General features: G+C 38.9%; 1 protein-coding gene and 1 long non-coding RNA gene across 2 annotated transcripts in view; one reads left to right on the top strand and one right to left on the bottom strand.

Annotated features, from left to right (window-relative positions):
- Positions 1–23,735, top strand: part of GALNTL6 (polypeptide N-acetylgalactosaminyltransferase like 6) — a 1,281,746-nt gene that overhangs the window by 854,985 nt on the left and 403,026 nt on the right. The gene's annotated exons all lie outside the window — the stretch shown is intronic.
- Positions 1,917–22,345, bottom strand: LOC131383144 (uncharacterized). Its single transcript, XR_009212950.1, has 3 exons — positions 22,229–22,345; positions 5,611–5,704; positions 1,917–2,247 (listed from the first exon to the last, which is right to left on the bottom strand). It is a non-coding gene; the product is annotated as an uncharacterized LOC131383144 (long non-coding RNA).

Consider the following 23,735-nt stretch of genomic DNA (forward strand, 5'->3'; position numbering starts at 1 on the left):
TGAACATACAGCTCAGGCCATTGCTTCAGAGAATGCAAGCCCCAAGCCTTGGTGGCTTACACATGGTGTTGGGCATGCTGGTACACAGAAGTCAAGAATTGAGGTTTGGGAACCTCTGCCTAGATTTCATAGGATGCATGGAAATGCCTGGATGTGTTGTGTAACTGCTGTTCTGTGGAATCATCATTAATTATTGTGAGCCACAAACAAAACCCACCATGATGGATTATCTCATAGCATAATTACTGGCCAGGCTTCAGAAATACAGCTCCTAAAGCTTCTAAAGTAAGTTGTCCTTTGTCATTGAGAAGGGTTTAAAGCTGTTTCTGGTGATTGCTTGTTAGGATGTCCAAAACACAGTCTTTTCCTGGGAACACAAGAATCTTTTACTCTGATGATACTCAATGTTAATATTAGTTAGTAGTCAGTTTATAGATGTTACACAATTTACTTTTCAGAAAATCCTTTATGAATATGAATTATTAGAATTTCCATTTTATTCATAAGAAAACTAAGGCTTATCTTGCCCAAGGTCACATGACTCATAAATGGAAGAAACATGATTCAAAACCATTTTAACTCCCAAAAAAATCAGGACATACCCAAAGACTGAGTCTACATTCATTCAGTGAACAGTACAATACATGCTGAGTCATCAGGAAGACAGGTGTAGCTGTAAGCATTGAGAATACCAACTTACACAAAACACTCAAAATCTGTCCTCCTCCAACTAACGCCTTTGCTATCTTTTGCTGATATTTGCATTCTAGGCCTTTTCTCCTGCCAGCTTCAAGATGTCATCTGGTAAATAATTCTCCTCAGATTAGGTCATTTTTGTATAAGTCCTTTGCCCAATACTTCACCAAAATCTTAACTTTTTTCCTGTGAATGGGGCTGTCCCTTACTCTTTACCTTACCTCTGAAAAATCAGGTTTGCATTTGACAACTACACTTAGTTCAGATGGCTGAAGGAGATTAAAATCATACCTTCAAGTTCTAATTTAATAGTTAACAATTTTGTTAGAGTAATTTAGTGCCCATTTTTGAGGCATCCAAACTAAGTTTATTTTTACCCCATACTTCAATGTAAGGTGAAATTTTCCTGAAAAAACAAAGCAGAAGTAGTTGCCTTATATTCAAATCCATACAACTTTTTTTTATATATATTACAAGTCACATTCTCAGTTTATTTTGAGCAAACAAGAAAAATACATTAGCCTGAAAAAACCTCAGCCACTGATAGTTTAGGATGCTCAGATGTCACCCAAAGAAATCTGTTTAAAAAACAGGGAGGGGGCAGACAAACTTTGCATAGAGTGTAGTCATTATTGCTGAGTGTGCAGCTTCTCAGCTCCAAATATTGAATGTTACTGTAAATAAAGTCTTCAAAGACAACTTTCCAAGTGTTACACTAACCACTTATGGTAAGGAAATAACAAATAGACACAAAATGAATTTTTAAAAGAAAACTGCCTGTATTTCTATTAATGGCTTAATTATCCCACGATGATGTGCTCTCTTCTGTGTTAGAATAATCACAAAGTGGCTTTTTTTAGTGATAGCAAATAACTGAATTAAATGTGTGTATAAAGAATTTTTATAAAATTATCTCCTGAATATCTCAGAAGCACAGCAATTATTCTAAAGTATTATTTTATGTGATAAATGGTTTGTACATGTATGTATAATAAGTTAATTAAGTACTAAGTGTAGACGTGTGATTATTTCACATTTATTGCTAAAAAATGTTTACTTTCAAGTTAATAAAATGAACCATTTACTTTAAAAAACAGAAGGTTGTCTTATTATCAAGGTGACCTTGTACTTGTACATATTATGTACGTTATTTTTCTTATACATTGAGGAAGTTTTGTTAAATTACTTTACTAGGCACAAATCTCATTTAGTACAAAGCACTCAAACATTTTGTGTTTATTTGGCTTCAGATGTAGCCAAGGAGGTCACAGCATTTCTAGAAAATTTGTGTTTTATTAAGTGTCCTAGGTACAGAGGTATTCAGCAGAAGAAAGCTTATGGTAGAAATATCCCCAAAATTCCCATGATTATATCTCAAAGTTGCCTGCAGACAAACAATTTTCATGGTATAGAAAGAGACCCAATCCTCTTGGTCTTCATCCCAGGATCCTTTTGGGATGTCCAGCTGGTGATGAGATTGAGGATCGCAGTGTCAGGAGTGGGTCGCCCTCTAATCTGCCCTTGCACCGCAAGCCAGAGTCCAGGAAGGTGCTGTGTTTTTAAAAAGAACACCGGGACCATATTATTCAGCAGAATCTTGAGTTTTGTGTAAGAAGAAATAGGAACCAAAGTAAATTCATATATAAATAAATAGATAAAAGTCACAATGTCACTATTTAAAATAAAAAAGCATAACAGAAGAGAAGAGATATCTAAGGGCCTAGGAAATATAATCTTCTTCAGAAAATATTTTCTTAATGAGTCAGGAAAAAAATAGAGAATTGCTACTTAGCGCTAATGAGATCAAAGGCCATTACATCTATTTAACAGTAATAAGTCAGAATAAACAGAGAATTCAAAGAACCAAAAGTTAATCGAATCAATAACAAATAATGATAAGCCTTAAAAACCTGGCCCAATACTGCCAGAGTGCTACAGAAAATAAATATGAATACATATGTATAATGTGGAAGAAATGGAAAGAGATGTCTGTTAGTGTCACAGATGACAATGGACTTTGGGAACAGAATGTAAAGAATTGACTTTGAATAACAGTATTTCCAAAAAAGAAAATAACACAAAATAATGAGAACTGATAATCAAAATGTAAAATAAAATAAAAGGGCCTAAGCAAATAAGTTTTGATAATGTCTAAAAAATTGCATGTATGAGGCTGAAAAGTTTTCCTAAAGACTATAGCATGTAAGAAAGCATGATATCATAATTCTTAGTGTGAACTATAATATGAGTAATTCAGTATTTTTTCAAGAAGTGGGAAAGAGAGGGTTTCGAATTACTGTATCATATTTACTATAGTCAGATTTACTGTATTCACGTTTAATATAAAAACTGATGAAAGACTTTTACTTGATGATTAGAACTTAGTCAATTTTTAGGCAAATGTTGTACACCACACTCTCTTATTAGTCCATGTTTTTTGTCCATCCACTGGATTCCAGGCCTGCTTTAGGTGCAGGGACTTCTGGACCAAACAAAAACAGCAGGACCTGAAGCCATGGAGTTTACAGTGAGAAAAGACAATAAGCCAACTGTTGCACTTTGATTTAATTATACTTGTAATGAGTTCTATAAAAGGGAAATGATATTGCAACAGGAATGACTCAGGTCACACTGGTGATTAGTGCTGTGAATGCAATTTTATTGCAGTCAAACAACTTCAAGTTTCACAATATTACATAGGAACTAGAATTAAACTTCATGAAGGCAGGGATTTTGGTCTGATTTTTTCACTTTCAATCCCCAGTGCAGACAACATTTCCTGGCATATAGTAGGCACTCAAAAAACAATTGTTCCTCAACTAGTAAATGGATAAAAGGAATTCTTCTCACTGACTAATTGGTTAGCTAAACTCCTACAAGTAGCCTCTGTGAACAAGGAGAAAAATACTACCTTATTTCATCATATATAACAAACCATACATTGTAAGTGGTCATTGATTGTGACACATTACTATTTTATGTACAAAAGATAAATCAAGTTTGGAGAATCTGATAGGACATACCCTCCTCCCCAGGCAAGGCTGAAAATCGAAGTGTAAAATGAACGATAATTAAAGCTACAACACAGAAAGTAAAATTAAATTTGCATGTCTCAGTCTTGTCACTGAATAGAGGCAGGGAAAACAAATGTCCTTTGAATTTCTGAGAATTTGAACCATAAGGAGTGCTCACACAGATCTGCAACTCCGAATTCATACCACCATTACGTTCCCAAAGACCAGAGACATAAAGAGGTCCCAGGTTGGCTAATGGAAGAAATAAATGGCAAATCCTATCTGGAAGAACTCAGCTTCGGTCGAGACTCAGAGAAACTGTAATACAGAGCTGCTAATATGAGTCTTAGAATCCATAAAATGCAGTGTTTAGAACACTCCCATATTTCACTGGACAACTGGAAAAGTCATCTAGATTATGTTTAAGGAGCTAAGAATGGGGATTAGTTTTCCCTTTGTCAGCAAAGTCCATCTGTAGCCAGTGACATGCATTTTACAACAGTCAGTTGCAATCTCCAAAGTCAGGAGTGTCAAGGTTATTCATAGTTCCAATTTTTTTTCTCAAAAAAGAACTGGTGATTTAAAAGTAAAATAGAGAAACCTAAGCTGAATTTCTGGCTTAAAGAAGAAATATCTTAGGATGGGATATTTTACTGAGGTTTGGAGTATATGTTGCGTTAGTCGAAGCCAAAAGAACAGAACTATTTCCAAGGACGGTAAGATCACGTGCTAGTGGCCTGAGGTGGGAAAAGCATGGCCTGACTGAATTGTTGAAAGAGAGACATTGTGCCTTTAGAATAAAAAGCAACTGAAATAGCACTGCAAGAAGAATTGGTGGACACAGGCATGCCCTAGATCAGGCAAGAATTCTTTACATTTGTTTAAGAACAGACTCTATCCCCAAGGCATGAATTTTAATGAGAGGAACGAAAAAAGAGGATTTCCATTATTTTCATCTTTCCTTATAATCTGGGTAAATATGGTCTCCTATTTTCTGAAATGGGTATTGAACTAAATTTTAACTCACCTTTCTTTCCTTTAACCCCAGAATTTCACTCCATAATTAGCCAATACTTCTCAATTTGATTCAATAGATAGGATTCTTTCTTTTTTCCAATATAAGAAGGTTTTCTGTTTCCTAATTATAAGTTTTTTTCTTGATTCAGCTTCCATTTCTTTAACACCCATAAATTCTTTCTGTTTTAGTTGCTGCGATTTTCAAATATTTGGTGTGTACTTTTACTTCCAAGCTCTATCCTGATTCAATATCATCTCAATTTCTGCCAGCTTTCATCTGACTTTAAAACTCTTCTGAAACTACCTGCTCATCAAAGATCAAAATGTGCTTTTCCACCAAATCCAGTGGCTTTCTCTCATCTCTCATCTCCTACTTGCTTTAACCTTGTATGTTGTTGACCATCTCCTGCGACTTTCTTCAACTAATTTTGTCCTTCATTGGCTAAACTATTGCACTTTGTTGTCTTTCTATTTCTCTTCTTCCTTTTTTTTTTTTTTGAGACAGAATTTCGCTCTTTTTGCCCAAGCTGGAGTGCAATGGCACGATATCGGCTGACTGCAACCTCTACCTCCCAGATTCAAGCAATTATCCTGCCTCAGCCTCCCGAGTAGCTGGGATTATAGGCTCATAACACCACACCTGGCTAATTTTTTGTATTTTTAGTAGAAACGGGGTTTCACCACGTTAGCCAGGCTGGTCTCAAACTCCTGACCTCAGGTGATCTGCCCACCTCGGCCTCCGAAAGTGCTGGGATTACAGGCTTGAGCCACTGTGTCTGGCCTTCTTTTTTTTTTACATGACCTTACTTCTTTTTCCTCTCTTTTCCTGGTCTTAGTTCAACATTCTGCTTCTCTATATCCTAAAAAAGAGGGAAAAAAATACCTTGCTATCTTCCCTCCAACAGACATACTTTACTAAAAGATGTTGTGCTCTTCTCTTATCCTCTTCCATCATTCAGGACTTCATTTCGGAGATCCTGAATAAAACATATAGATAATTTCATGATCTGGAATAGAATCTGCATTTGTGACTGACAAGAGAGGTTGTAAAAATTATAATTTCTGACTCCTTGTTTTCTCACTAGACCATGTGCTTTTTGAGGATCAACACTGTGCATTATTCATAATTGTATCTACAAAACTTGGCACCTTGTTTTCCACTGCAGAGTAGACAGCATATATTTTAATGTGCATAACTGTCCTGGTATTATCTTAAATCTGTTGGATGTGTGTTTTGTGATAGCATAAATTTGTTTATGTGTTAACAAAATACACACATACTCTTTTCTCTCTCTCTATCTCTCTCTCAAACATACAGAGAGAGAGAGAGAGAGAGAACAGTTCTCATCATCATTAAGCCGTTTTCATTGGAAATATTTTCAGAATTAACCAAGGAAAATTAACCTTCAGATTAGTGGACTTCACTCCATGCAAATGGTAAAAGTGAAAATATGATTCAAATTTTTAAAAGCAGAAGCTCAGATTGCTTAATGTCGCCTTTATTCTGGTTTACATAGTACCTCCGTGGCTGTACACTGTAGGCACAATTATGATTAATTTCCAGGCGTAAGCACTTGTTCTCAACCGAACCATTATTTTCTTGCAGAAAACAAAGAAAAACTTCCTAGAGTTCTATTTCTTGTGTCAAAATCAACCTTAACTTTAGTTCGCTAATCCTTTCCAAGGGCCCCAACTGATCTATTTAGTTTTTCTTTTAAATCCTATCTTACCAGAGTATTTTTTTCGTACTTAGGTCAAAAATCATTGTAATAAAAAATGTTCTACGAATATTGAATTACATGATAAATTTCCCTTGGTGAATCTCTAGTGTCATCCATTTTGAATGGTGGAAATTCCTCAGGCAATCTGGAAATAAAATATTCTGGTCTGCAGGCTGAACTTCCCATAAATGCAAGCTGTCACTGCTGTCTCACTCTGCTGATCAGCCAACCATGTCAAGCAGTGCTGTCATTTACTTAAGAGAAACAAGCAAACCCTTCAATCATGTTGTTTCTGAAGGAAAGTAGAAAAGAAAAACCACAACATTTTCTTTTTCTTTCTTTGGCCTAGGATGGTGAAGCAAAATTAGCTTAGAATTATAGTAATAATAACAACGTTTGCTATTTTACTGTTGCAAATACTTTGTAGTATTAACCATTTAATCCTCATGACGTTCTAGTGGATATCATAACTTTACCTATTTTACAGATGAAGAAAATGAGACATTGAGAGGTTACGCAATTGGCCCAAGTAAAACAGCTAGTAAGGGGCAGAGCTTGAATTCAAGCAGTCTAAATTTAAGAGCACAGGTTCATAATGCTATGAGGATCAATACAATTCTATAATGGGTGTATTTTAGGTCATAGATTTTTATAATATTTAATTCCATTTAAAATTAGAAATTTGAAGAAAATGCCTTTATTTCTTTTAATACTACCAGAAATAAATTATTTCCCATTAGCTTCAAAATCCTTTGCTCATTTTAACCATCCTGATAGGTTTCAGGTTTGTGATGGTTGTTGTTGTTGCGTGTGTGCCTTTAAGACAATCATTTTTAATGCCATATGTCCGACTTATACTTACTAATTTTTATCATTTGCACTCACAGCCATCAAATCTAAAGGCTTTTCCTCCTTTAAGCTAGTCTCATTAAAATATAAGAATGAGCACTTATTTAGGTCCTACTATTCACTAGACACTGTTATAAGCCCTGTACCTGATCCTTAAGCCCCACATCCATTGTTTGATTAAGCATTTTTATTATCTTCATTTTTTAGATGAGGCTTAGAATGGGTAAGTAACTTGTCCAAATATACACAGCTCATAAAGGACAGAGTTGACACTACAAAACCTAGCTGTCTTCTGCCCTGAAAGCACGTCTTATTTCCTCCCCATAAAAAGACATGACCTCAAGAGTAGTATCCCAAATATATATGTCAAATTTTCCACATTATAATTTTAGAGTTATATTTCCTTGGAAACAAATTTGATTCCCAAAACGTATTTTGGCAATTCTGTTCTTGAAAATATTTTATTTTACAAAAAATAAAGAAGATAAGTTAAATGTGTCATCATCCACATTTTTCTAGCATAGTGTAGAGAATTTGGTTTCAAATTTTATTAGTGAAATAATAGCAAGTACCTCCTTTCATTAAAAAAGAGAAAAAGAAGGATGAAGAATGAAAGGAAAGAACGTGTAACCATTGCTGATTTTACTGTGGATTTGATAAACAGTCAAAAACACATGTGATAGGCCACATATTATTAAAAATGCACCATATAATTAATGCTATTGCATTGTCATTTTGTTACCTAGCATCAAATGGCTCACTGCCCAAGGTACACAGGGGCCAATACCATGGCACCAGCTTTCAAGAAAAGAAAAGCATTATTGAATGAAAGTCACGTGGCAAGGAGACAGGAGGAAATGCTCAAATCTGTCTCCTTGAGCGAGGGTTGGGTCTGGGTGATGCCAAAGCTCAATCTGATTGGATCCTGGACACTGCCATGCAGTGTCTGCTTCTTAATTCAGCCCCTGCTCCTGAGTCTGAGCACTCAGGTTCCCCTTGTGGTAGCACACTTAGCTTCATCTGGGCGTAGATCATGTGACCTTTAACCTTGGAATCCATGTCAACTGTTAAACAACTCACAGTTTTGTTACATAAAAGTTGAACCAGATTGGTCTGATGTGGCTACAGTTTACTACATGGAAACTGAGGAAACGATATGAACATAATAGTGCTGGTGAGACAAACGAGCTCTTTAGAAAACAGACAAGATTCATGAGCACCCCTTTTCTAGATACAGCCTTCCAATCTCCTAAGCATCATTCTTTACCCATGTGTGCAATGACAGGGTGTTCTGTTTCTCAAAGGAACACACATATTTTACTACTTTATTAAGCTACTTAGTTCAGATGGGCCACTAAAGTGACCAATTAACTATTAATTTTCTTATATAAGAGATGGCTGAAGGTCAATCCTGAGGACCTAAGCACTCCTTAAAGTTTCCCTTTAATTCTAACAAATAACTTCTCTGTGAGGCACACAGATACTTCGTCTTTTGAAAACTAGAGCAGATGTGCTTTGCACAGTCTACTGGGGAAAGAAAAATGTGCTTGCTTAACATGAATTGCTTGTAGGAGCAGATATAGCTATAATGCAATATTATTGAGTTAAATGAGAAAGACATTTTTTTTTTCTTTCTGCTCTGTTACGAGCACAGGGTAGAGAATTTGGTTTAAAGTCTCATTATTTGGCAAAATTGCAATAACCTCCTTTCATTAGCAAGAGAAAAAGGAAAAGGAGGAGGAGAAAGAGGAGGCAAGATTGTAACCATTGTTGATTTCACTGTGGACTTGTTAACCATTAGTCAAAAATACATGCTGACAGGCCACTGAGCTCTGCTAGTTCTAATAATAGTCTTTCTCTTTTCTCTTCTTCAAGCTTCATGATACTTTCTTGAAATATGCACACAAAACTTACTGTCCAGATACCTAGCACCTCTGAGCCTGAGCTGTCTATGATTAGAGTCAGTAATTATGCTGTGAGATAATCCATCATGGTGGGTTTTGTTTGTGGCTCGCGATAATTAATGATGATTCCACAGAACAGCAGTTACACAACACAGAAGAAATTCATCTTCTAAAGGTCACCGAAGAGTTGAAGCATGAAGTAAAATAAGCCCATAGCTGCTAGCTGTTTTTTACTAATCAATCTTTGTAAGTTTGTTTTTTTCTTTTGAAAGGCATAGTGAAAATGTTCATACCTTAATAAGGCATTGTCTGAAAACTAATTTTTTTGTTTCTTTAGAATTAGAATTTTTTTTTAATTTTATTATTATTATACTTTAAGTTTTGGGGTACATGTGCACAACATGCAGGTTTGTTACATATGTGTACATGTGCCATGTTGGTGTGCTGCACCCATTCACTCGTCATTTACATTAGGTATATCTCCTAATGCTATCCCTCCTCCCTCCCCCCACCCCACAACAGGCCTCTGTATGTGATGTTCCCCGCCCTGTATCCAAGTGTTCTCATTGTTCAATTCACACCTATCAGTGAGAACATGCGGTGTTTGGTTTTTTGTCCTTGTGATAGTTTGCTGAGAATGATGGTTTCTAGTTTCATGTATGTCCCTACAAAGCACATGAACTCATCATTTATTATGGCTGCATAGTATTCCATGGTGTATATGTGCCACATTTTCTTAATTCAGTCTATCATTGTTGGACATTTAGGTTGGTTCCAAGTCTTTGCTATTGTGAATAGTGCTGCTATAAACATACATGTGCATGTGTCTTTATAGCAGCATGATTTATAATCCTTTGGGTATATACCCAGTAATGGGATGGCTGGGTCAAACGGTACTTCTAGTTCTAGATCCCTGAGGAATCGCCACACTGTCTTCCACAATGGTTGAACTAGTTTACAGTCCCACCTACAGTGTAAAAGTGTTCCTATTTCTCCACATCCTCTCCAGCACCTGTTGTTTCCTGACTTTTTAATGATGGCCATTCTAACTGGTGTGAGATGGTATCTCATTGTGGTTTTGATTTGCATTTCTCTGACAGCCAGTGATGATGAGCATTTTTTGATGTGTTTTTTGACTACATAAATGTCTTCTTTTGAGAAGTGTCTGTTCATATCCTTCGCCCACTTTTTGATGGGGTTGTTTTTTTTCTTGTAAATTTATTTGAGTTCATTGTAGATTCTGGATATTAGCCCTTTGTCAGATGAGTAGGTTGCAAAGATTTTCTCCCATTCTGTAGGTTGCCTGTTCACTCTGATGGTAGTTTCTTTTGCTATGCAGAAGCTCTTTAGTTCAATTAGATCCCATTTGTCAATTTTGGCTTTTGTCGCCATTGCTTTTGGTGTTTTAGACATGAAGTCCTTGCCCATGCCTATGTCCTGAATGGTATTGCCTAGGTTTTCTTCTAGGGTTTTTATGGTTTTAGGCCTAACATTTAAGTCTTTAATCCATCTTGAATTAATTTTTGTATAAGGTGTAAGGAAGGGATCCAGTTTCAGCTTTCTCCATATGGCTAGCCAGTTTTCCCAGCACCATTTATTAAATAGGGAATCCTTTCCCCATTGCTTGTTTTTGTCAGGTTTGTCAAAGATCAGATAGTTGTATATATGCGGCGTTATTTCTGTGGGCTCTGTTCTGTTCCATTGGTCTATATCTCTGTTTTGGTACCAGTACCATGCTGTTTTGGTTACTGTAGACTTCTAGTATAGTATGAAGTCAGGTAGCGTGATGCCTCCAGCTTTGTTCTTTTGGCTTAGGATTGACTTGGCGATGTGGGCTCTTTTTTGGTTCCATATGAACTTTAAAGTAGTTTTTTCCAATTCTGTGAAGAAAGTCATTGGTAGCTTGATGGGGATGACATTGAATCTATAAATTACCTTGGGCAGTATGGCCATTTTCACGATATTGATTCTTCCAACCCATGAGCATGGAATGTTCTTCCATTTGTTTGTATCCTCTTTTATTTCATTGAGCAAGGGTTTGTAGTTCTCCTTGAAGAGGTCCTTCACATCTCTTGTAAGTTGGATTCCTAGGTATTTTATTCTCTTTGAAGCAATTGTGAATGGGAGTTCACTCATGATTTGGCTCTCTGTTAGTCTGTTATTGGTGTATAAGAATGCTTGTGATTTTTGTACGTTGATTTTGTATCCTGAGACTTTGCTGAAGTTGCTTATCAGCTTGAGGAGATTTTGGGCTGAGTTTTCTAGACATACAATCATGTCATCTGCAAACAGGGACAATTTGACTTCCTCTTTTCCTAATTGAATACCCTTTATTTCCTTCTCCTGCCTGATTACCCTGGCCAGAACTTCCAACACTATGTTGAATAGGAGTGGTGAGAGAGGGCATCCCTGTCTTGTGCCAGTTTTCAAAGGGAATGCTTCCAGTTTTTGCCCATTCAGTATGATATTGGCTGTGGGTTTGTCATAGATAGCTCTTATTGTTTTGAGATACGTCCCATCAGTACCTAATTTATTGAGAGTTTTTAGCATGAAGGGTTGTTGAATTTTGTCAAAGTCCTTTTCTGCATCTATTGAGATAATCATGTGGTTTTTGTCTTTGGTTCAGTTTATATGCTGGATTACATTTATTGATTTGTGTATGTTGAACCAGCCTTGCATCCCAGGGATGAAGCCCACTTGATCATGATGGATAAGCTTTTTGATGTGCTGCTGGATTCAGTTTGCCAGTATTTTATTGAGGATTTTTGCATCAATGTTCATCAAGGATATTGGTCTAAAATTCTCTTTTTTGGTTATGTCTCTGCCAGGCTTTGGTATCAGGATGATGCTGGCCTCATAAAATGAGTGAGGGAGGATTCCCTCTTTTTGTTTTTTTTTCTTTTGAGATGGAGTCTCGCTCTGTCGCCCAGGCTGGAGTGCAGTGGCGCAATCTCGGCTCACTGCAAGCTCCGCCTCCCGGGTTCACGCCATTCTCCTGCCTCAGCCTCCCGAGTAGCTGGGACTACAGGTGCCTGCCACCGCACCGGGCTAATTTTTTTTGTATTTTTAGTAGAGACGGGGTTTCACCGTGTTAGCCAGGATGGTCTCGATCTCCTGACCTCGTGATCTGCCCATCTCGGCCTCCCAGAGTGCTGGGATTACAGGCATGAGCCACCACGCCTGGCCGTATTCCCTCTTTTTCTATTGATTGGAATAGTTTCAGAAGGAATGGTACCAGCGCCTCTTTGTACCTCTGGTAGAATTCGGCTGTGAATCCGTCTGGTCCTAGACTCTTTTTGGTTGGTAAGCTATTGATTATTGCCTCAATTTCAGAGCCTATTATTGGTCTATTCAGAGATTCAACTTCTTCCTGGTTTAGTCTTGGGAGGATGTATGTGTCGAGGAATTTATCCATTTCTTCTAGATTTTCTAGTTTATTTGCGTAGAGGTGTTTGTAGTATTCTCTGATGGTAGTTTGTATTTCTGTGGGATCAGTGGTGATATCCCCTTTATCGTTTTTTATTGTGTCTATTTGATTCTTCTCTCTTTTCTTCTTTATTAGTCTTGCTAGCGGTCTACCAATTTTGTTGATCTTTCAAAAAACCAGCTCCTGGATTCATTAATTTTTTGAAGGGTTTTTTGTGTCTCTATTTCCTTCAGTTCTGCTCTGATTTTAGTTATTTTTTGCCTTCTGCTAGCTTTTGAATGTGTTTGCTCTTGCTTTTCTAGTTCTTTTAATTGTGGTGTTAGTGTGTCAATTTTAGATCATTCCTGCTTTCTCTTGTGGGCATTTAGTGCTATAAATTTCCCTCTACACACTGCTTTGAGTGTGTCCTAGAGATTCTGGTATGTTGTGTCTTTGTTCTCGTTGGTTTCAAAGAACATCTGTATTTCTGTCTTCATTTCATTATTTACCCAGTAGTCATTCAGGAGCAGGTTGTTCAGTTTCCATGTAGTTGAATGGTTTTGAGTGAGTTTCTTAATCCTGAGTTCTAGTTTGATTGCCCTGTGGTCTGAGAGACAGTTTGTTATAATTTCTGTTCTTTTACATTTGCTGAGGAGAGCTTTACTTCCAACTATGTGGTCAATTTTGGAATAGGTGTGGTGTGGTGCTGAAAAGAATGTATATTTTGTTGATCTGGGCTGGAGAGTCCTGTAGATGTCTATTAGGTCCACTTGGTGCAGAGCTGAGTTCAATTCCTGGGTATCCTTGTTAACTTTCTGTCTCGTTGATCTGTCTAATGTTGACAGTGGCGTGTTAAAGTCTCCCATTATTATTGTGTGGGAGTCTAAGTCTCTTTCTAGGTCTCTAAGGACTTCCTTTATGAATCTGGGTGCTCCTGTATTGGGTGCATATATATTTAGGACAGTTAGCTCTTCTTGTTGAATTGATCCCTTTACCATTATGTAATGGCCTTCTTTGTCTCTTTTGTTCTTTGTTCATTTAAAGTCTGTTTTATCAGAGACTAGGATTGCAACCCCTGCCTTTTTTTGTTTTCCATTTGCTTGGTAGATCTTCCTCCTTCCTTTTATTTTGAGTCTATCTGTGTCTCTGCACGTGAGATGGGTTTCCTGAATACAGCACACTGATGGGTCTTGACTCTTTATCCAATTTGCCAGTCTGTGTCTTTTAATTGCAGCATTTAGTCCGTTTACATTTAAAGTTAATATTGTTATGTGTGAATTTAATCCTGTCATTATGATGTTAGTTGGTTATTTTGCTCGTTAGTTGATGCAGTTTCTTCCTAGCCTTGATGGTCTTTACAATTTGGCATGATTTTGCAGTGGTTGGTACCGGTTGTTCCTTTCCATGTTTAGTGCTTCCTTCAGGAGCTCTTTTAGGGCAGGCCTGGTGGTGACAAAATCTCTCAGCATTTGCTTGTCTGTAAAGGATTTTATTTCTCCTTCACTTATGAAGCTTAGTTTGGCTGGATATGAAATTCTGGGTTGAAAATTCTTTTCTTTAAGAATGTTGAATATTGGCCCCCACTCTCTTCTGGCTTGTAGAGTTTCTGCTGAGAGATCTGCTGTTAGTCTGATGGGCTTCCCTTTGTGGGTAACCCAACCTTTCTCTCTGGCTGCCCTTAACATTTTTTCCTTCATTTCAACTTTGGTGAATCTGACAATTATGTGTCTTGGAGTTGCTCTTCTCGAGGAGTATCTTTGTGGCATTCTCTGTATGTTCTGAATTTGAATGTTGGCCTGCCTTGCTAGATTGGGGAAGTTCTCCTGGATAATATCCTGCAGAGTGTTTTCCAACTTGGTTGCATTCTCCCTGTGACTTTCAGGTACACCAATCAGACGTAGATTTGGTGTTTTCACATAGTCCCATATTTCTTGGAGGCTTTGTTCTTTTTATTCTTTTTTCTCTAAACTTCTCTTCCTGCTTCATTTCATTCATTTCGTCTTCCATCACTGATACCCTTTCTTCCAGTTGATCGCATCGGTTACTGAGGCCTCTGCATTCATCACGTAGCTCTCGTGCCTTAGTTTTCAGCTCCATCAGGTCCTTTAAGGACTTCTCTGCATTGGTTATTCTAGTTATCCATTCATCTAATTTTTTTTCAAAGCTTTTAACTTCTTTGCCATTGGTTTGAATTTCCTCCTGTAGCTCGGAGTAGTTTGATTGTCTGAAGCCTTCTTCTCTCAACTCGTCAAAGTGATTCTCCATCCAGCTTTGTTCCGTTGCTGGCGAGAAGCTATGTTCCTTTGGAGAAGGAGAGGTGCTGTGATTTTCCAGTTTTTCTGCTCTGTTTTTTTCCCATTTTTGTGGTTTTATCTACCTTTGGTCTATGATGATGGTGACGTACAGATGGGTTTTTGGTGTGGATGTCCTTTCTGTTTGTTAGTTTTCGTTCTAACAGACAGGGCCCTCAGCTGCAGGTCTGTTCGAGTTTGCTAGAGGTCCACTCCAGACCCTGTTTGCCTGGGTATCAGCAGCAGTGGCTGCAGAACAGCGGATATTGGCGAACCACAAATGCTGCTGCCTGGTTGTTCCTCTGGAAGTTTTGTCTCAGAGGAGTACCTGGCCGTGTGAGGTGTCAGTCTGCCCCTACTGGGGGGTGCCTCCCAGTTAGGCTACTTGGGGGTCAGGGACCCACTTGATGAGGCAGTCTGCCCGTTCTCAGATCTCAAGCTGCGTGCTGGGAGAACCACTCCTCTCTTCAAAGCTGTCAGACAGGGACATTTAAGTCTGCAGAGGTTACTGCTGTTTGTTTGTCTGTGCCCTGCCCCCAGAGGTGGAGCCTACAGAGGCATTCAGGCCTCCTTGAGCTGTGGTAGGCTCCACCCAGTTCGAGCTTCCCAGCTGCTTTGTTTACCTAATCAAACAACTAACTTGGCAATGGTGGGCGCCCCTCCCCCAGCCTTGCTGCTGCCTTGCAGTTTGATCTTGGACTGCTGTGCTAGCAATGAGTGAGACTCTGTAGGCGTAGGACCCTCTGAGCCAGGTGCGAGATATAATCTCCTGGTGTGCCATTATTTAAGCCCATTGGAAAAGCGCAGTGTTAGGGTGCGAGTGACCTGATTTTCCAGGTGCCATCTGTCACCCTTTTCTTTGACTAGGAAAGGGAATTCCCTGACCCCTTGCGCTTCTCGGGTGAGATGATGCCTCGCCCTGCTTCGGCTCGTGCACGGTGCACTGCACCCACTGTCCTGCACCTACTCTCTGGTACTCCCCAGTGAGATGAACCCAGTACCACAGTTGGAATTGCAGAAATCACCCGTCTTCTGCATCGCTCATGCTGGGAGCTGTAGACCAGAGCTGTTCCTATCGGCCATCTTGGCTCCTCCCTAGAATAGAATTTTTTTAAAGTTCCTTAGGAAAAGAACTGATTTTGCTTAGAATACACCATCAGGCCATCTGTTATATGACGGGGAAAAGTGTGAACTCACACTAGCACCCAACTCTCACCTCACTCAAAGACATGATCATAACCCTACAAAAGTAGTCAGTAAAATTTGCGGGTGTGGACTAGGGTGTGAAAGGAGAGAGTGTGAGGGAAAAGTGCCTGATTAATTTCTATGGCAAGTGGGGTTAAGGGAAGATATGGCTATGTATAAACCCACTCTCACCAGTCAATGGTTGGCACACTCAGAAATATCTTTGTGGGGCCGGGCACATTGGCTTATGCCAGTAATCCCAGCACTTTGGGAGGCCGAGATGGGTGGATCACAAAGTCAGGAGCTCGAGACCATCCTGGCTAACATGGTGAAACCCCGTCTCTACTAAAAATATCAAAAAATTAGCCGGGCGTGGTGGCGGGCGCCTGTAGTCCCAGCTACTCAGGAGGCTGTAGCAGGAGAATGGCATGAACCTGGGAGGCAGAGCTTGTAGTGAGCTGAGCTCACACCACTGCAGTCCAGCCTGGGTGACAGAGAGAGACTCCGTCTCAAAAAAAAAGAAAAAAGAAAAAAAAAGAAATATCTTTGTGGGTACAAGGAAATAGGGCCACATTTCAAATTTGGGCACAAAAAGGGGAAACAGGGACAGGGATGTCAAAGCCAGGAATGAAATGTCTTCCCAAGAATCCCCAATGATACTAGGAAGCACATCAAATTAGCCACCACTGCTTGTGGGTGTTTGAATCAAAATGCATCGAAGTCTAAAAAGATGAGGTGGCCCCAGCTACACCTTGAGGTTATTTTGTTTTATGTATAAATGATTTAAAGTTCTGAAAATCATGTTGGTAATGACAGACACACTGATGGTGACAGTCATCTCAGCTATGAAAAACATCAGAGTAAACATGGTTTCTAGCGCTGGTTGCATTAACTAAAGTAGACAGGTTGGTGACAAGTCATTTCAATTCTCTCTACTTCAGTTTCTTCACCTTAAAAAAAGTCAAAAACTTGGTGACACCATGAAATTTAATATTTAATGTAAGAATGCATGAAAAAGCATAAACTGCTTATTGAGTGCTACTTTGTGCCAGATCTTATTGTAAGCAGCATACATGTATTCGATCATTTAATCCTATCTCATTCACACAAGCATCCTATGAGGTAGATACTGTAATTTGTTTAATTTATAAATGAATGAATGAGTACTAAGGCATAAGTTTCACAGAGAGCGAAGGGTCAAACTTTTGGGGCAGTATGATGCCTTCTTTTATTCAATAATCATAATAGCTTTAATTTTTTTCTTTTTTAAAATTTTTATGTATACTCAGTTGAACATATTTATAGGGTACATGTGATATTTTGATAGTCATACAGTGTGTAATGATCAAATCAAGGTAATTGGGATATACACTACCTCAAACATTTATCTTTTCTTTGTGTTTGGAACATTCCAAATCTTTTCTTCTAGTTATTTTGAAGTATACAGTAAATTATTGTTAACTGTAGTCGTCCTATAGTGCTACTGAACACTAGATCTTATTCCTTCTACTAATTATATTTTTGTCCCTTCTTTAAGCAGCCGCTCTTTATTCCCCCATCCCCTCACCCCTTCCCAGCCTCTGGTAACCACCATTTATTCTCTACCTCCATGAGAGCGAAGGATCAAACTTTTGGGGCACTGTGATGTCTTTTTGATGTACCTAATTGGATAGGCCACAGTCTGCAGTTATTCAATCCAGCACTAATCTAAGATGTTGCTGTGAAGGTTTTCTATAGATGGGATTCAATTCTGTAAGTGTTGACTTTAAGTAAGGTAATTATCCTAGATAACCTGGCAGGCCTGCTTCAACTAGTTGAAAGGCCTTAGTAGCATAGCTGAGGCTTCCCTGGAGAAGAAATTCTGCCTGAGCAGCAGCTTCAACTCTTCCCCAGGAGTTCCAGCCTGCCCTTCCTGAAGACCAACCCCCACGATTGTATAATCCAGTTTCTTACAACACATCTCTTACTGTGTATCTTCTACTGGCTCTGCTTCTCTGATCTGTACCCTGACTGATACAGACAGGAGACGAATGTACTTCACCACTGTGCTATTCTGCCTTCCGTCACTTCAGCCTCAACCTTTCCTTCCTCCCCTTCAATGTATTTTAAAATGTTCAGAAATATGTTGCTTTTTAGAAAAGAGGAAAACAACCGAGATTAATTGGCTCAGCCAAGATCACAAAGTTAGTGTAAATCTAAACAAAGTCAGGCTGTCATTTTGAAGAATTATAAAAACAACTATGATGGCCAGTATTCTACAGCACTGGCACAACTCTCTCACCCTTGGCATCATAGGAAGACCCACTAGAGCATACTCCAGATTTAATGCTGGACAGTAGCCTCAATTAGAGCACAGAACTGAAGCCTAAGAAGATACAGGCATCTGTTTCATTTCCCTCAAGGGGCAAAAGGCATCAACTTTACTGCCCATACATGATCATTAGCATTTCCCTTCACAGCTGTCACCTGAGGAGCGTATCTCAAGGAAGTGGAATGTCGAGCTGGAGGGAATACTCTGTCCTCAACAGAGGAAGTTCAGATTGCCCTTGCCTTTATTTTCAAATGCTTTGCTCCAGCTGACTGGCCTTTTTAGTACTGGCTAACAGTGAGTGAGTTAAAGCAGCTGCTTGTCATTCATGTATTAAAAACTAAGCACCTGTGTCTTTCAAAGTCATGTGAAGGAAACAGGACCCAAAGTTCCTAGTCCATTAATGGCCCCACTTATCCATAAGCACACACTTTGCTCAAGTATATTGTCAGAACTCCTAATTATAATGCTATAAATTATAGCAGAGAATTAAAGACAGCTATAGAGGAAGGAAGAAATATGAATATCACTAAAATGAGAAGGTAATTAAGTTACCCTCTTCCCTCTGAGCCTGCTCTGGTTGTTTAAAATAAGTCCTAATAACAGTGTTAAATGAACTCAAAGCACAAATGAATATTAAACTGACCTACTGCAAAGGTTTTATAACTGTCCTATTAAGGTCGTTTTCATTACCAGGGAGATTTGAATCATTCTTAAGAATGTGAAAGGTGAATGTGATGGTTAATTTTATGTCATCTGGATTGAGCCACAGTGCCCAGGTATTTGGTCAAACATTATCCTGGATGTTTCTGTGATGGTGTTTTTTAGATGAAATTAGCATTTAAATTACTGGACTTTGACTAAAGTAGATTACCCTCCATAATGTGGGTGGGCCTCATACAATCAGTTGAAGGCCTCAATAAAACAAAACTGACCTCCACCCCCTACCCCACAAGAAGAAGGAATTATGCCAGCAGTGAGCCTTTGGACTCAAACTGCAACTCACCCCTGGGTATCCAGCCTGCTGGTCAACTCCATCAGATTTTGGACTCACCAAGCCTTTATCATTGCATGAGCCAATTCATTAAAATAAAGCTGTCTTATATATATGCACATACATACTGTTTGTTCTGTTTCTCTGGAGAACACTGGCTAATACAATGAGTAAACTGACTACACTGGAAATAACAAGATGAACTTCAGGAATGTAGAAGATAAGAACCCAGTTACATTAATGGAATAGTTACTACTTAATTTTAATTGTAATATTCTTTGCTAGCATTGTGAGACTTTAGTACCCAAACCCCAAAGAGCAATTGTTATAGTATATGCTAATATATATTCAACAAATAATGGAGTGCTCATGGCCAAAAATGTCCCTTCCAAAGAGCACATGGCAATTTCAGGGCCACTAAATGCCAAGCTCCAGTAATGTTCCAGAACTTTGGGCACATATCCAGAAATAGGCAACTAGTCCTAGAAATCCAGGAAATCAACAACTCATGAGTCTAGCTAATATTTATTGAACACCCTTATCACAGGGAGGCAACAATGGTGAATGACAGCAAAACAGTCCCTGATGTCATGGAGCTCAGAATCTGAGGGAAAAGTGGATCATGCAAATGTATAAATGGAGACGGGTGCTAATAAGAAGGATGCCTGTACTTAAGAGAAACCTGTAGACAGGCTACACAGAGCATGGTCTACAAGCCAGCAGCATTAGCATCACTTGGGAGCTACTTAGAACACAGGATCTCAGGCCCCTTTCTAGACCTGCACTTTAATAAGATCCCCAGATAATTGGTGTTCACATTAAATTTGAGAAGCAGCTGGTTTAAGGAATAAAGAAAACTGCTTTACTGTGGGTAGTATATCTCAGTTGAGATCTGAAAAGAAGAGAGATCATTTCTATACCCTCTGCATGTTTGCTGCTGGGCTTCACAGGGACTATGATCATTTCTATAAGGCAGTCATTATTGCTAATTGCCAAATATTTCCAATTCTCTTTTCAGACATCTTGAAGGACTGCCCTTCCCTAACCCCATGAAGCTGGATCTGACCTAGTGACTAGTTCTGGCTAGGTAAATATGATCAGGATGGACCTATGTCATTTCTGGTGGGATTTTTAAGAATCATTGTAGTTTGTCTGCTTTCTCCTTTCTGCCATGATAATCGGCAGTGTATAGTTAGTAACAGCTCAGTCAACAGGAAACCTGGAGCAGAAACGTTAATTCACCTACAATTAACATGGGCCTTGAAAGAGCAATAAACTTCTTCATACAAAGCCTCTGAGATAGGGTGGTGATTTGCTCCTGCCTAATTGGTATACTCTGTCATCAATGGATTCATTCAGTTGGTACCCACTGAGTGCTTATGAGGTGTCCAGCACTAATCCAGGCTCTGAGGATTCTGTGATGAAATTAGCCAGACAAGACCCTGCTGAATCTTCTCTTTTTCTAGAGAAAGCTGGGCAAATAAGCAACTAAAAAAATAATTTCAGGTGGTGGTAAAAAGTAAAAAGAAAATGAAACGGAGTGGAGAGATTAGACAGGGGATGATAAGGCTCTTTCAAAGGAGGTGGTCAGGTCAGCAACAGCCTCCCTTCTCCAAGGAGCTGATATGTGACCTGATACCTGGATAAGGAGAAAAACTCAGCCATTTGAACATCTGGAGAAAGAGCCTGCTGGGCAGGGGAGAAGAAGTGCAATGGCCCTAAGACAAGAAAAAGCTTGGCATGAGAAAGTAATGGAAGCATAGTCCCTGTGAAGCCCAGCAGTAAACATGCAGAGGGTGGAGAATGATTTAAGATGGGGCTGTAGAGGCACCTGAAAATCAGATCCCAGAGATTTCAGGTCTGTTCAGAGGTTTGTGTTCTATTCTAGATGCAATGGGAATAAGTGATCTGAACTATAATAGTATCACTCTGGGTACTATATTCAGCATAAGCAGAAGGCTTGTAATAATGAGAGAGCAAGCACAGTAGGAGAACTAAAAGAAGGCTAATCTAATGGGGATAACTTAAAAGGGCAGAGAAATGCAATCCAACTACCAGCCTAGAAGGATAGATAACTGGAAATATTAATATTAAATGTATAGCATTAATGACTAACATCACCCTTCTGTTCACCAAATACTTGATTTCCTCTCCTTTCCCCATGTGCTGTATATTCAACCTCTCCCTAAGTGGGACAACCCCAAGGTCCCACCAGTCGGAGGATCAGCTCTGAGTTCAAGATCTCCTGGTGACGCATCCTAGTCTCTGTATCAGAGAATAATGTGGTGGTTTCTGTATCAGGTTTGGATGTGATTTCACTTCATCCAGAAATCTATGAACTAAAAAGGTGACTTGGCTAGGCGTAGTGGCTCACACCTGTAATTCCAACACTTTGGGAGGCTGAGGTGGACGGATGACTTAGGGTCATGAGTTCAGGACCAGCCTGGTCAACAGGGCAAAACCCCATCTCTACTAAAAATATAAAAAATTAGCCAGGCATGATGGCGCACGCCTGTAGTCCCAGCTACTTAGGAGGCTGAGGCATGAGAATCACTTGAACCTGGGAGGTAGAGGCTGCAGTGAGCCAAGATCATGTCACTGCACTCCAGCCTGAGTGACAAAGTGAGACTCTGTCTCAAAAAAAAAAAAAAAAAAAAGAAAGAAAGATGACTTACATGCCCAACTCCCACCCCAACACACATCCACACCCAATATGCAACTGCAGAATAAATACATAATAATTCTAAAGAGATTCACATTCAGAAAAGGGAGGAGTATCGGATACATGGCAGACATTTGATAGCAATTCTGGAATCTAGGCAGTGATTGTGAAGGTTTACTACCTTAGGCACAGAGAATGTTCCCATATTAAATTGCAGTTCTTATGTCTTGGAAGGGTTCTCTTACCCAGTTTTCCAAAATTCTTGACTCCATCCTCTAAGATGTTCTTCCTTTGAGATTCTTCTTTCCTTCAATCTGGAATGTATATTAAAGGATCGTGCACTTCAATGTCTACTCATTCATAATTCTTTATTTTAAAATTTCAAACAGTCTCTGTCCCTTTAAGTTTCAGCTTGTGATTCATTTGACAATACAGTTCTTTGAAGACCTTACTCAATTTCTTCAATACCTACATTTTTTTTTCCAAACATACTTCTATTTGCTACTTTTGCTTTATCACACCCAAATCTCTTGTCTCTTTTTCTCTGGACATAACTAAGGTATGTTGGACTATCCAGTTTAGGTGAAAGAGCCATTTTGTCCAGTTAAAAAGATTTAGGCACCACACCTTTACTAGGTCATGGATCTGAGTCAAAGATTTTAACAATAGGTGTGACAGTCATACCTAGAATTCATACTTGCTGCAAGAGTAATTCCTCAAAGACCTTCTCAGCTTTATCTTTTAAAAGGGTAAGATTTCTTACTGCAAATCCCCCAAACTAGACTCTCTTTCTTCCTACATACAAATTGGCCAGTTCTTTTCTAAGCTAATTATTGTCTTATTAGCACCCTGACAAATGCAGTCAACAATAACCAAAATCAACTTCAAATGTACTTTAAAATCTAAGCACTTCCCTAGAACAGGGTTTGGTAATCCTGTAGTCCAAATCCAGACAACAGCCTGATTGTGTGAAAGGGGAACTAAAGATTGTACAAACAAGCAATGAAGAATGTGCAACAGAGACTCATACAATTTGAAAAGACTAAAATACTTAGTCTTTCTCTTTACAGAAAATGTTTGCCAAGTACTTACCTAGAAGTACAAATATATACCTCCCAGGTTAAACTACCATCTTAACTAAAGTCTCATCCCAGAATAACACGAGCTAACCTCCTTCTTACTTCCAAACTTCCCTTGCCACCTACCAATCATTAAGCCAAAGCCACACATTTTAGGTTGTTTTAAGGCAACATCTCCATTTCTTGATACCAACAGCTGTATCCATCAGATTAGGCTAGGGCATGCTGCAGGCCTCTGCTTATCAATCTCTCCAGAACCACACTGATGGATATTTCATGCCATTGCAAGCTTCCATGAGCATCATTACAAGGAAAAAATGAACTTGGCAAATTGTGCACTGCCTCAAATCTTCTGCCTGAAAATGACACATTTTATTTGCCAAATTAAGGCACACGGCCATGGTTAACTTCAAGGTGTAGTGGTTTACTTAAAGGTGGCCATGGTTTACTTTCCCCTGGAAGAGGAAGTAAAAAAGAATTGATGATGGTTGCTAATAGCTACCACACCTGCAGTCCCATTCCACAAAAACAGCCTCCATTAGGCGTTGGTAAAAATATTTTCACTTTGTTTCATGCATATGCATAAATATTATCTTCCCCGAACATTAC

This window comes from Hylobates moloch, unplaced genomic scaffold, assembly GCF_009828535.3.
Source record: "Hylobates moloch isolate HMO894 unplaced genomic scaffold, HMol_V3 SCAFFOLD_3, whole genome shotgun sequence".
NCBI classification, from domain to species: domain Eukaryota; kingdom Metazoa; phylum Chordata; class Mammalia; order Primates; family Hylobatidae; genus Hylobates; species Hylobates moloch.